Below are 13,355 nucleotides of genomic sequence, written 5' to 3' on the forward strand. Positions count from 1 at the left end.
TTGAAATTTGAAATTTGAAATTTTGAAGCTTGAGATTTTGAGGGATTTGAAAACATTGAATGTGGAATTTTAGACTTCGGAATGAAAATTTTGAATTGAATATCCGGGATTTGAGATTTGAAAATTTGGAATTTGAAACTGAATCTTTTATCCTTAATCCGCTTAAAGAATTTTTTTATTCTTTGGAATCTATTTTTCATGATTTTTTCTTAGAAGGAAAAGAAAAAGAAAAAGAAAAAGAAAAAGAAAATGAAGTGTTATTTTTTTTGGGAGTTGACTGAGTCAACTCAGTTTGATTGAGTTGATTCAGTAACTCAGCCACTTAAGAGTGGGGGCTGAATTTTGGTCCCCCATTCCCCTTGTCTTTTTTTTTTTCCTTCTTCTTCTTCTTTTTTTTTTTTACTCTTCTCTCTTCTCTCTTCCTCCTTCCTCCTTCCTCCTTCCTCCATTAACACTATTCGTCATCTTCTTCCACTTGATTTTTCTTCTTCACCTCACCATTTTTTTTCAAGAAAAACACTTTTCTAAGCTTCCTTTATCCATCTCCCTCAATATTTCTTTAGATCCTTGTGTTCTTGAGCACTTTTGCTACACACCCATTTTTGGTGAAACCCATTTTCAAACCCATTTTTCTTTGCACCAAAATGTCTTCCTCTACAAATGGACCCTATTTTCTTACTTTTCATGGCAACAAATGTGATCCCACATTTGATTGGAATGATGGGGAAAGGCTTTTTCAAGACCCCAAGACCCATGCTCCATATTCTCACATGGATATCAAGGTGAGTTTTCCTTTGGTTTCTTTGCTTGGAAAAATGTTGTTTCATGCCTCATTGAAAGTTTGACGGTGAGAAATTGTCATTTTGTTGTGTGTTCTTGCTAGAATTTGGGGCATTGTATAATTGATCATGTTGTAATGTTGGCTTTGGAGGATTTTTGAAGTGGTTTTTTTTGTGGTGTAATTTGGACAATGTTGGTGGATTATGGAACATTGGCAATTTGTGATGTAGTTGAAGGAATTTTGTTTGGGTTTTGGGGGCCTTGGCATTGTGAAAAATTTGTGTTGTAAGCTTGCATGAACATATTCATGATGCATGTGGAAAATTTTGTTGGCATGCGTAAATTTTGTTTCATGTACATGACACAATTTTATAGGCATATGTATGGACAAATATTTGTGGATATGGAAGGATTTTTAATGGGCATGAGATTTTGGCTATGGAAAATTTTTTTGATGTTTAGTGATGGAAAACTTTGTGGTTATGCTTTTGGATATGTGGGGATTTGTTTTGTGCATGGGCATGAACATGTGGAAAAGCTTTTTTTTTTGGGATTATTTTGGGACATGTGAGAAATATTTTTTTTTATTGTGCATGGCTATGGGAAAAATTTGGTAGTTGTGCATGGACATGTGAAAAATTTTGTTTGTGGTAAAATTTTGGTGGGGCATTGATTTTTTGTTGCGGGACATTTTTGAACAAGTGATTTTTGTTGTGAGAAATTTTTAGACATGTTATTTTGGTCATGAGAAATTTTTGGACATGTGATGTTTGGTCATGGAAATTTTTGGGCATGTGATTTTGGTCATGGACTGAGGAGCTAAATTTTTGTGTTGCAGAGCCTCAAGAGTCGAGGTAGTTTGAAAAGCATGTGGGAAGCATTGTCTCCTGACATAAAAAAATATCATTAATGATGAGGGCTTTGGCACCTTCTTTGAAGCTTTACTAAATCAAGAGACTCATAAATACAAGGACCTTCAGTTACTCCTTGCCTTGGCAAAACGCTTCTGAGACACCACATCTACCTTCCATTTACTGGGCATTGGTGAGGTAATGTTGACACCTTACGACTTCTCCATCATCACTGGCTTGAAATTAGGTGGTGAGAGAATCTGTGTCCATGACTCCCTTACTTCAAATGAAATCAAGAAACTCCTAGGCGTAGTGCCTTCCAAAATGAAGAGTAAAAATGTTCCTTTGTCATGGCTGTGTGAGAACATTTCAAAATGCGATACTGTGGCCAGGGGTACCCACATGTTCATGCTTCTTTTCATTGGGACTTTCTTACGCCCAGACCTAGGTAGTACAGTGAATTTGCATTATTTATGGAGCTTGAGAAACATTGATCAAATCAAGAATTATGACTGGGGTGGTATGGCTTATGCTACCCTTTTTCATTGCATGACTCAACTTTCCAGGTGCAGCCTTTCAAGCTTGGGTGGGGCTCCATTTGTATGGTAGGTAAGGTTTGGAATTTTTGGTTATGTGTGGATTTCGGAAAATTATTTTGGCTATGTGCTAATGGTGTTGCGAAACTTTTTTCAGGTCTGGATGTATGAGTACTTGAGTTGGTCTTGCAATACGGGAAAAGGTTAACGGCATTTTTTCTAGGTTCCTCCGGTGGTTGCTCAAATACCGTTTGTCAGCGCCCTCTAGGCGTTCCTTGGAAATTTGGCACTTAGTGATTGACAATTTGACTACTGATGATGTGAGTCCTTTTCCCCCTTTTTTCTTGTGCGGTGGATCTTTGGTGTTTGGATATGGTTTGGTCTTTTCTCATTCTGGGTTCTTTTATGATTTTTCAGATGTGTTTGGATCCTTGGGCTGGATGTGAGGAGTATGCGGAGTGTGAGCGGGCTTTGGAGCTGAATGGCTGTCAGGTATTGTTTGAGTGTGGGCATGGAAGGTATTGGTATCTTGGTGATCGGGTGTTACCCCAAGTTCAACATGCGTATCCTCCTACAAAAATTCCAGTTCCTCCTTGTCCCTCCATCCAGTTGGCTAACCTTTTGACTGATGAAGAGATTGCTCAGGCCCGTACAGGCTACATTGTTCAAGGAATAGTAGGGACTTATTCTGAATTTGTTTGAACTTATTTGTAAGGTTGCTTGACCTGCATATCGGTACTTCTTTTCCCTTTCTAAAGTCAAATTCTCATTTTGTATACTCCTTTTCCATATTTATGCTTGGTGACAATATTCACATGTTGGATTTTCAGGCTCTATCTTCTGAAGGGAAAGAAGGGGGAGATGAAGAGGAAGAGATTCCCTCTCCTTACCATGCTAGTAGTTCTTCTGGTTCTTTCATGGAGACTTATCCTCATTTTTTGGCATGGCAATATGATGTGATGAGTCCCGATGGAACGTATAGTTCCATGCCTTTGAATAGGCCAGAGCGTACTCCAAATGTCCCTTGGCCCGACCCAATATGTTCTTGGATGTTAGTTCTTTATCCTTATTTCTTCTTGGTTTATTGAATGTCTTATGATCTAGTAGAGTTGTGCTTTAGGTTGATGTTGATCTTGTCATGGAAAGTATGCGAATGATTGGAGGCTTGCAATCATTGGCTTGTACCCAGTCTTCCGAATATGTGTTGGCGTGCTAGGTATGCAATGATGCTCTTTGAGTGTCTTTTGCTTAGACCTTTCTTGATGATGGAATTATCACTTGATTTTGCTGACTTTTTAGGCACATCAAATGGAAGCTGCTGATTCTGCCAGGATAAATTTGGAGGAAAGGATAAAAAAATCTTGAACTCAAGAACCGTCAAGTATGATCCTCGATTTTATGCAAGTCAAGAGGGAAATACTGAAGGCGGCTCCTCTAGAGTTAGATCGAGGAGGTCTTTTCGCAAGCAGACCTGGAGTCCCAATGATGTTTGAGTTGTATTTTTATTTTTCCTGCAAAACAAAAGGAAGTGTTCCTTAGACAATCTTATATTAATTTCCATGTTTAGCTCATTGTCCTTGGAATGGCCTTGACCATGTAGAAACTTAAACTGAGACAAGTTTAGAATTCACCTGATGAGGTCTTGTGGTACCAATTTAAACTTATCTTGATTGACTCTGATGGAATCTGCACTTACTTGAATGAGGCGGAGCCGAATGCCCCTAGTTTAAAAAATGAATGCATGGTTTTTTTTTTTTGAAATCTTGAAGGTGATGATTTTTTTTTTTTGAAAAGATGGTGATGTTTATTTTATTTTATTTTATTTTTAAATGAATAAGGCATGGTCCAATGCCCCTAGTTTGGGACTTGAACCAATGGTCTTGAATTTTTTTTTAAATCTTTTTTTTTTTTTAAACAATGATGCAAGTGATGATTTCTTTTAACCAAATGGGTAGGCATATCAGAATGCCCCAATTAAATAAAAAAATATTTTTGAGTGTTTAACGGTCTAAAAGAAAATGCTTGAGAACGCAAAATTACATGGAATTGTGTGAATAAGTGATGACGAAACTAGGTGCCATTTGCCATTTGAGGAGTGCCATTCGGCACTTTTGGAGTGCCAAATGGCACATGGTTATGCCTTCACGCTTGCGCTGTGTTGGACTGACTCCTCACACCTTTTAGACGCGTGTTTTGCGTTTTCGGGATTTTTGAAAAATATTTTCTTCGCTTATGATCATGAAACACTCTCCTACTTAGCTACAAACTCTGTGAAACCTATTTAAACTTGATAAACAATTGATGTAGCTTATTTTAGCAATCTTCCCTAGAAGAACTCTCTGCATAAAGGTTAGCAAAACACAATATTCGCACACAAAAGTCATCCATGGCTAGCAATCACAGTTTTTCTCATTCAACAATTCCTGATATCAACAAATGGGTTCGTAGCTTTGATTTCAGTGCCAAAACCAATTTTACAGCCTACAAATTAGAGGGAATTAATGCTCTAAGGAATGTCAAAATCAAGTGGGACTTCCTTTGTGTTGCTGTGAAATTCTGGGATCCTGAAGATCACATGTTTCGGTTTAAAGCTGCTGAACTTTGTCCCACAATAGAAGAAATTTCTGCTATCCTGGGCTATGATCCAAGCAAAAAATTTGTAGCAGTTTCTTGTGATCCCAAGCATAGGGAGTCTTTGTTTGATGCTCTAGGTCTTCCTACTTCCATCACTAGTAGTATGGTTGAAGGACATATGGTGAATCTTCGTGAAATTGTTTCAAGGCTGATTAACAAACGCACTTATGGAGTGACTGATAATATGCAGAAAAATTTCAGCTTGGCCCTATGCTTCGTGGGAGAATTTTTACTTTGCTCTGGAAAACACGGATTTGTGGATGCTCAAGCCATAAGTGTTGTGAGTCAAACTAAGGATGGTGACAATCCTGTTCCTTTGATCTTGGCAGAAACTCTTTTAGGATTAGATTTTGTGTTTAATGGAATGGTTGAATTTTTGGAAAATTTTGTTTAGTGGGCAAATTGTGGTTTTGGGAAATTGTGACCGGACCAATGCATGGTTGCCTATGTACCTTCTTGGTAGAAGGATTAGGTCATCATGTAGTTCATTGATTTTTTTATTTGCCTTAGTTTTTGCCTAGGACGCTTTTTTGGGTTTTCAACTTAGCAGTTTCTTGTTAGAATTAGTGTCCTGAAATCCTATTGTATGATGCTATGTATGAAATTATGTATGACTTGATGTATGACTTAATGTTGTATTAATAAAGTTGTTTTATTATAATATAAAATAATGGTAACATGAATATTGGACATTATCATATAGTCCATGAGATGCATAGTATGTGATTTATGTGAAAAGTCACGAAAGATATAAATCACAAGTTCTTTGTAAACTTAGAATTGTAGTTCGTAGTCGGTGATAAAATTGGGCATTTCATCTGCGAAGACTATAACATATCAACTAAGATGATTTGTCTTGATCATGGAAGTGGAGACTTCTAGTTGGTATGTTGATATGTTTTAAGAGTTAAGACATATTGAACTGGACCGCTGTGAGATTTATTATTCTCCTAACGACTGTCAATTGAATAACAAATCTCACGACTTATATATTTACATGAACTCTTAATCCTGAGAGAATAATAGACTTGATCATGAACTGTAGGTTACTTCGATATATCAGGTGTGAGATCTAAAGTTATGGTCAAAACCTCAATATGTTGGGTAACCACATTTAGTGTTGATGGAACACATATTCTCAAAATGGAATTCATAGTCTCTTAACAGAGATACAAAATATTCCCTTGAGATAAGTTTAATGGGTTTGTTATTTAGAATGTTAGGCCTAACTACTTTAGTAAATAGTTACTAAAGTATATATTTATGAAATTGGATTTCATAAATATATGATGAATAACTTAAAGGATTAAATCGGGTACTCAATAATTAAGATGTAGTAATATATAGAGTGGCAGTCTACATTTATGACTTTGTATTACTACGAATATTTTATGAAAGGGTTGCATGTATAATAAAGTCTTGGGATATAATTTATAAATAAGGCCTAGAGTGCAACTAAGGACTGTGGAGGATCAAATTGATGTTTTATACCCCCAAAGTGCATAAGGTAATTGTCGGTGCCAGTCCTTGTAATTTTTTGTGCTTTTCTTCAAAATTCGCCCTACATTTTTGTTAGCAGCCTCAACTGCTCCATTAGCTTGAGGATGATAGGGTAAAGATCTCTGGTGCTGAATGCTAAACTGTCATAGCAGCTTTTTGTAGAAAAAAACTGGTTTTATATTTCATACAAAACACATAGCGGAAGCAACAAACAAAGATCTATTTCATTCATGATTGATAACATGCACTATGTAAATTTCAAAATTTAAGAACAAAATAGCGTACCTTGGTGTGGAGAAATTCAAAACAAAGATTAGAAGCACTTGGGAACACTTTTAATCTTCACTCCAATTCCACTTTACGCCCAAAATGTGTGGTCTCTCAATCAATTTTCAAGGGAGAATAATCGAGTGGCTTCACTCACACATACACACCATTTCACAATGATGTTTATCTCTAATTCTTTTTCTTAATAAAAAATTATGTATGTTTCTCCCTTTATAACTAACTGATTATCTAATTGGGCTGGCCTCTTGGGCCTTTCCAATTGGACTTTAGTGTGTGGCTTGAAGTGGGACCAAAAGGGACCAAGACACTAGCTCCAATGGGCCTTGGGCTTTTTCGTCAACTCTTGACAAGTCCAAAGTTACCATTAATTATATTTAATACCACTATATAAATATAATTGCACTCTAGGCCTTATTAATAAATTATATCCCAAGACTTTATTATACATGCAACCCCTTCATAAAATATTCGTAGTAATACAAAGTCATGAATATAGACTGCTACTTTGAAAATTACTACATCTTAACCTTGAGTACCCAGTTTAATCCTTTAAAGTTATTCATTATATATTTATGAAATCCAATTTCAGAAATATATATACTTTAGTAATTTCTTACCAAAGTGGTTAGGCCTAACTCTCTGAATAACTGAACCCATTAAACTTATCTCAAGGGAATATTTTATATCTCCGTTAAGAGATTATAAAATCTATCTTAAGAATATGTTCCATTAACACTAAATGTGACTGCCCAACATACTGAGGTTTTGACCTTTACTTTAGATCTCACTGATATATCAAAGCAACCTACACGTCATGATCAGGTCCATTATTCTCTCAGGATTAAGAGTTCATGCAAATAGAAGTCGTGAGATTTATTATTCATTTGACAGTCGTTAAGAGAATAATAAATCTCATAGCGGCCCAGTTCAATGTGTCTTAACTCTTAAAACATATCAACATATCAACTAGAAGTCTCCACTTCCATGATCAAGACAAATCATCTTAGTTGATACGTTATAGTCTTCGCAGATGAAATGCCTAATTTCATCACCGACTATGAACTATAAATTCTGAGTTTACAAAGAACTTGTGACTTATATCTTTTGTGACTAAATCACATAAATCACATACTATGCATCTCATGGACAATATGATAATGTCTCAATATTCATGTTACCATTATTTTCAATAATAATAAAATAACTTTATTAAACACACCATTAAGTCATACATAATGTCATACATAGCATTATAAAATAGGATTTAAGGGCACACATCCTAACAATCTCCCACTTGTCCTAAAGACTATTATGCATTAATCTAACTCCCATTCCCTTCAAATGTGACTCGAAAGTCCTTTGAGGCAAGACTTTGGTAAAAAGATTTGCTAGATTATTTGCACTTTCAATTTTTGCTACCACAACATCTCCTCGAGCAACAATGTCTCGAATGATGTGGTACTTCCTCTCAATGTGCTTTCCTTTCTTGTGATTCCTTGGATCTTTGGATTGTGCAACCGCTCCACTGTTGTCGCAAAACAATGTGATGGGAACTTGCTCCATTCTCATAACACCAAGATCAGAAAGGAATTTCTTGAGCCAAACAGTTTCCTTTGTTGCTTCACAAGCAGTAACATACTCAACTTCCATGGTGGAGTCCGCAATACAAGATTGCTTAACACTCCTCTAACTTATGGCTTCACCTCTCAAGGTGAAAACACATCCTGAAGTGGATTTTTTGAAATCTAGACCCGATTTAAAATCTGAATCTGTATAGCCAATGGGAATCAAATCCTCACTATGGTAAACAAGCATATAATTTCTCGTACTCCGTAGATACTTGAGAATATGCTTTACCGCTTGCCAATGTTTTGGTCCTGGATTTGATTGATATCGGCTGACCATGCCAACTGAATAACAGATATCTGGTTTAGTATAAAACATAGCATACATGAGACTTCCCACTGTAGAAGCATAAGGAACTTGTCTCATTATATTTTCTTCCTTTTGAGTCTTAGGCCTTTGGTCATCAGACAGAGGAACTCCATGTCTGAAAGGAAGTAATCCTTTCTTGGAGTTTTGCACGCTAAACCGTTCTAGAACCTTATCTATATATCCAGCTTGTGATAAGCCTAACATCTTATTCTTGCAATCTCGCCAAAGCTTGATCCCTAGAATAAAGTTAGCCTCACCCAAGTTCTTCATATCAAATTGGTTTGACAACCAAACTTTAACTGATGACATTACCCCTACATCATTCCCAATGAGTAGAATATCATCAACATAAAGCACTAGGAACATTACTACTTTATCTTGATGTCTTTTGTACACACATGGTTCATTAAGATTTTGTTCAAAATCAAATGACTTGATTGCTTGATCAAATCTGATGTTCCATGACCTAGATGCTTGTTTAAGTCCATAAATGGACCTTTTCAACTTGTATACCATATGCTCTTGGTTCTTTGCTATGAGACCTTCCGGTTGCAACATGTATATTTCTTCTTCAAGATTGCCATTAAGAAATGCAGTCTTGACATCCATTTTCCAAATCTCATAATCATAATAAGTAGCAATGGATAAGAGAATTCTGATAGACTTAAGCATGGCTACTGGCGAAAAAGTTTAATCATAATCAATACCTTCTTTTTGTGTATACCCTTTCGCCACTAACCTTGCTTTAAAGGTCTCAACCTTTCCATCTATCCTTCTCTTCCTCTTGTAAACCCATTTGCAACCAACAGGTTAAATGCTGTTAAGCGCCTTTACAAGATCCCATACATGGTTAGAATACATAGAATCCAATTCAGATTTCATAGCTTGGAGCCAAAGATGTGCATCTATATCATTCATTGCTTCATCATAAGTGAAAGGATCTGATTCAGCCTCTTCTGGGATAGCTTCATAAGTTTCTCCCAAACCTATAAATCTTATAGGAGGCCGAACAATTCTCCCATTACGACGAGGCACCTGTGTACTAGTCATCTTATGAGTAATATCTTGTGGTGTATTCAATACAGCCACATCATTCCTAGTTTCATCCATTGGTTGTTCAACTACAGGTTCATCTATTTCAGCCAACACAACTTTACTTCTAGGATTAAAATTATTCACATAATCATCTTCCAAAATTTTGGCATGGGTGCTAAGAAACACTTTGTTATCCTTATGATTATAGAATAAATAACCCTTGGTTTCTTTTGAATATCCTAAAAACATGCATACTTCCATTTTAGCTTCCAACTTATCAGACTTCCCTTTCAACACATATGCTGGACATCCCCAAATGTGGAGATATTTTATACTAGGCTTGCGCCCACTCCACAATTCCTTGGGTGTGTTGGAAACAGATTTTGATGGAACTAAATTCAAAAGATGCATAGCAGTTTTTAGTGCATATCCCTAAAAAGAAACTGGTAAAGTTGAGTAACTCATCATGGACCTAACCATTTCCAAAAGAGTTCTATTCTTTCTTTCCGCTACACCATTTTGTTGGGGAGTTCCAGGTGCAGTCAATTGGGAGATAATCCCATTTTGAATTTGGTAATCCTTAAAATCCCCAAGAAGGTACTCGCCACCTCAATCAGATCGAATGACCTTTATACGTTTACCCAATTGATTTTCAACTTCAGCCCTAAACTCTTTGAACTTTTCAAAGGTTTCGGACGTCCGTCTCATTAGGTACACATAACCATATCTTGAGTAATCATCCGTAAAAGTGATGAAATACTCATAACCTCCTTTTGCTTGGGTTGACATAGGACCACATACATCTGTATGAACTAATTCAAGCAATTCTTGGGCTCTTCTACATTTTGCATTAAAAGGTCGTTTGGTCATTTTACCTTCCAAACAAGATTTGCAAACTGAAAATCCATCAAAGTCCATGGGCTGTAAAAGTCCATCTTTGATTAGTCATTGAATCCTATTTGAATTAATATGACCCAAACACAAGCGCCATAGATATGCATCACTAGTAGAAGGAATCTTTCTCTTTAATGATTTTACATGAGAGCTACTATTTAATTCAGAATTGTATAATTCATGCTTGTCAGGAGTTAAAATATAAAGACCATCCACAATATTGCCAGAACAGATAAACATTTTATCCTTCTTTATTACAACATTGTCTTTGAGGATAACACAATATCCATGTTTACCTAAGTAAGTTGCAGAAATGAAATTCCTACGAACATTAGGTACATAAAAACAGTCTTCCAATATTAAAACTCTAGACTTAAAACATAAATTAAACACTCCAACAGCTTCAACTGGAATCTTGCTCCCATCAGCCAAAGTAAGAAATAGTTCTCCCTCATTCAACTTTCTGGTCTCTTGGAACTCCTGCAAAGAATTGCAGATATGATTAGTACAACCTGAATCCACACACCAGGAATCTGTTGGATTCTGTACCAAACATATTTCAAGAAGAAATGAACTTTTCATACCCTTATTCTTGGCAGCCTTGAATGTTGGACAATTCCTCTTCCAATGTCCTTTCTCACCACAATGGAAACACTTTCCTTTGGTTTTCTTTCCTTTGTTGGCAACTCCTAAGGCAATTTGCTTACCATTTTTCTTAGTGAAGTCCTTCTTCTTCTTCTTCTTCTTACCTTTGCCTTTCGACTTAGGTTGAGAAGTAGAAGCTTCACCCACATTGGCTTCAACACTAGAAATTCTAAGGATGCCTTCCGCCGCCACTAACTCATTCATTAATTCAGACAAAGAATAAATCTTTTTGTTCATATTATAATTGAGTTTGGATTCCTTGAATGATTCCGGTAGTGACTGGAGTATCATATCCACTTGGGATTCTCCATCAATGTCGACACCTAAAACTTCTAATGTGTTTAGATTAGCGATCATCCTAAGACAATTCTCCCTCACTGAACTTCCTGCAGCCATTTTGATATTATAAATTTGCCTCATGGTTTCTTGCCTTGCAGAACGACCTTGCTCTCCAAAGATCTCCTTTAGACTAAACATTATGTCCGAAGCAAGTTTTACATCCTGCATTTGATGCTGTAGAACATTTGAAATAGATGCTAGGATATAGCACTTGGCCATCTCATTAGATTTCTGCCAATAATTATATCATCGTTTTTCCTCAAGAGGAGCATCTAATGAAGGAAAGCTAGCACATGGTTGAGTAAGCACATATTTGTGCTCTTCAGCAGTAAGAACAATGTCCAAATTTCTTTTCCAGTCAACATAGTTGGATCCAGTCAGTTTGTTTTGGTTAAGAATAGCAACAAGTGGGCTAAATGATGCCATGATTTAAATTTGAAAATAATAAACATGAATATAATAAGTAAACTGGACATTATCAATTTTACATATAAGCATATAATATGGAACCTTAATAAAATCATAAAATAATATATGCAACGACAGCCCAATCCAAGTCTATAATTCCTTGGTAGCAAGTTTATTATAAACACATTAATTGGTTGAGAACTATTATCATTATTAGTGCTAGCATGATAACTCTTATCAAATACTAACAATATGCCGTATTACATTTAGCCTCTATGTAATAATGACATAGCTCCTTTGGGAGGTGAACATTACACTTAGTCTAGTGTACACCATTATCTAGAATCTTGTGTAGCCACATTTCATCTCCCTTATAATGTTTAAACTTGTAGTACCATGGAACAAAACACCCTCATTTGGGATCGCGAGGCATATACGCCAAGACGAGGTGTTTGTCCACACTACTTTAAACCGGTAAGTTCAATCTTGTAGTACTATGAAGTAAACACCCTCCTTTGGGATCGTGAGGCATATACGCCAAGACGAGGTGTTTACCCGCACTACTATGAACCGATAATGGAGGCCGTGAGATGCAACCCTTGTATCTATCTCCCACTAGATATTTTAAATTAAAGGTTTTTAAGATCAAGAACCATAATAATGCTAGAAAACCTTGAAAACATAATCCTAATCTCATTAGGAATAAATTTCATAATCCTAGCATTAATATATATATATATATATATATATATATATATATATATATATATATATATATATATATATATAAAAGGATTCAAGAGAATCTTTATATCACTTCCTTAAAGGTAAGAATGCAACCGTAGGCCAAGTGATGAAGCTTTATAATTTCCAAATGATGCATAAGCCTTATATCACTTCCTTATACACGGATTGGATGAAGCATTATTGTTCCCAAGTGATACAATACCATCCAAGCGGTGCATAAGCATTAGCACATGACTGTTATTCATTCAATAACCATATCAAGAACACGGAATCTCCATATACATATTTTAAACATCTATAATGATGCCGACTTGCAATGTAAATATGGAATCGAATAGAAACAAAAAACATAACAGTTATTTCAATACTAATTGAATAACTATATATCATTGGCAACAATAACTTTATGCATAAATTTGAAAACACAAAGATAACGGTTTTTTTAAATTCTAAAACTCAATCACATGTTATACAAACATGATAGGAAAACCTAGCTCTGATACCAATTGTGGAAAAAAACTGGTTTTGTATCTCATACAAAACACATAGCGGAAGCAACAAACAAGGATTTATTTCATTCATGATTGATAACATGCACTATGTAAATTTTAGAATTTAAGAACAAAATAGCATACCTTGGTGTGGAGAAATTCAAAACAAAGATTAGAAGCACTTGGGAACACTTTTAATCTTCACTCCAATTCCACTTTATGCCCAAAATGTGTGGTCTCTCAATCAGTTTCCAAGGGAGAATAATCGAGTG

General features: G+C 35.8%; 1 long non-coding RNA gene across 2 annotated transcripts; it reads left to right on the forward strand.

The window, feature by feature from the left end:
* The first annotated feature begins 1,629 nt into the window (after positions 1 to 1,629).
* LOC142626718 (uncharacterized) lies at positions 1,630 to 3,832 on the forward strand. Of its 2 annotated transcripts, none has more exons than XR_012842601.1 (6): positions 1,630 to 2,240; positions 2,325 to 2,487; positions 2,585 to 2,902; positions 2,998 to 3,218; positions 3,288 to 3,383; positions 3,467 to 3,832. It is a non-coding gene; the product is annotated as an uncharacterized LOC142626718 (long non-coding RNA). The 2 variants fall into 2 exon arrangements; XR_012842602.1 differs by having other exon boundaries at positions 1,630 to 2,236.
* Positions 3,833 to 13,355: the final 9,523 nt, after the last annotated feature.

This window comes from Castanea sativa, chromosome 3, assembly GCF_040712315.1.
Source record: "Castanea sativa cultivar Marrone di Chiusa Pesio chromosome 3, ASM4071231v1".
NCBI lineage: Eukaryota > Viridiplantae > Streptophyta > Magnoliopsida > Fagales > Fagaceae > Castanea > Castanea sativa.